Source organism: Bos indicus x Bos taurus, chromosome 3, assembly GCF_003369695.1.
Source record: "Bos indicus x Bos taurus breed Angus x Brahman F1 hybrid chromosome 3, Bos_hybrid_MaternalHap_v2.0, whole genome shotgun sequence".
NCBI classification, from domain to species: domain Eukaryota; kingdom Metazoa; phylum Chordata; class Mammalia; order Artiodactyla; family Bovidae; genus Bos; species Bos indicus x Bos taurus.
The window spans coordinates 31,425,450-31,427,349 of NC_040078.1; positions in this window are offsets into that span (position 1 = coordinate 31,425,450).

The window sequence follows — 1,900 nt, forward strand, 5'->3', positions numbered from 1 at the left end:
AAGCCAGGGGGCACTTTCATAGATGGGGTGATGGGCACTCAGAAAGGGTCAGATAGCACATTGCCTCAGGTTACCCAGCTCATCAGCTTCCAGCTTTGATGTGAGGGGTGGGGGTTAGTGTATGTCAAAAAAGAGTTCAAAACCTGTGGACAGTCACATCACTGGATCACCCAGACTGGGCATAAAGTTGGGACATATCTGTCGTGGGTGAGCAGCGTAGGGGACAACCCAGCTGTCAGCTATGGGATGGGCAGCCCAGCAGGGAGAGAATGGTTTGGAAAAGATGTCATGGGATCTAGACAACCATCCCAACCAGTGGCATCGGGGAGGTCCAGAGGATGGTTTCTAGCTGAACAGAGTACAGCAGAGAGGACCTAGAAACAGGCAACATGTGACGGTTCAGGCTGGAAGCACTGGAATCTCTGCCTTGGGCAGGGCTCTAGGACTGGGCTGCACTCCCAGAGAGGAGGAATCCAGAAGAACAAGGCAGGTCTCAGGCCCAGGAGACATAGGGGCAGAGCAGGGTATTATAGGAGTTGAGCCTGGAGCTCAAACTGAGCACAAGTCCCACCACAGCTGAGTCAAAGGCCGAGCAGCCAGCTTGACTGGTGCTGAGTCACCAGAACCACTCGTTAGGCTCCTTTTCTGGAAATAAAGGTCTGGCTCTAGTGCCCAGGGGAAGAGTTGGGCCACTGGGAGGGGGGTGAGGGGGCAGCACCTGGAAAGGCCATCCAAGTTCAGGGTTCTGGGGGCCATAGGGACTTTGGACCAATTTAAACCAGAATTTTACCTTCCACGTGGAATTGCAGGATAGGACCAGTTAAGTGTCAGGACATGAGACTGAGAGAGTTCTAGACCAGGCTGCACACTGTCCCACCCTGAGATGTGAGCTGAGGAGTCCCTCCCGCCCACTCAGCCTCAGTTCCCCCTCCTCTAGCAGAGACTGGTGCCTCCCTGAGGCCTTCCTTCACATCACTGTGACGAGAAGCACTTGAAACAGCATATAAAGTCACCTTGGAAAAATAGGAGAGTAAGATGTCCTCAGTATTATTATTAATCTGACATGTGTCGTATCTTTTCTCACAGTGGAGTTTCCCGAGACTGAATGGCCAGTTTGAGAACTACCCAGGTCTTTTGTTCCTCTGGCCTAGCCCCCGACTCCTGGGATTCTTCCACGTCCATCATTCCCCAGGAGAGGTTTTATCGATCTTAGAGTCATGGCCCGTGAGAGCTGGTGGGCGGAAAGCAGTGCCGTGCACACAGTGGGAACTCAGTACACGTAGCCTTTATTATTATTGCAACTATATCATGCTTTCACTAAGGAATTCATTTGCTACTTTCAATCACTTTGACAAAAGATTTGGAAAGGGAAATAGTGAAGAAGAAGAGGGATATCATAATTAATATTACTGAGGAAAATTTTGTATAATCTAAGGTCACCTTGAACTCTTCCTCTTCCAGGAAGCCAAAGCTGATCAGGGGCTTTTCCCATGTCCTCATGGTGTCTCCTTATACCTTGTCCTTATTTCGTACGCTTAAACCAAAAGTGCTCCTTAAGTTGTCTCTCTCTCTCCTTCTAGACTGCCAGTTCCTTCAAGGTAGAAACGGGGGCTTTCTCAAAGCTGAATCCATCTTCAGGAATCGGTCTGATGTTTCTTAGAAGTTCCTGATTCCTCTGGGCTCATGGGCCCAGAGAGTCTTAGACCAAGAACCAAAAAAACCAATGCTCTTATCCCAGTTGCTTTATTGACTTTATTTAGTTAAGTCACATATCCTCTTTAAGCACTGGTTTTGTCACCTCTAAAAAAACATTAAAAGGCTATATATGAAAAGCAATTTGTCGATAACTATCAAATTTACAAATGGATAAAGCCTTTGACCAAACAATTCTCCTTCTAGA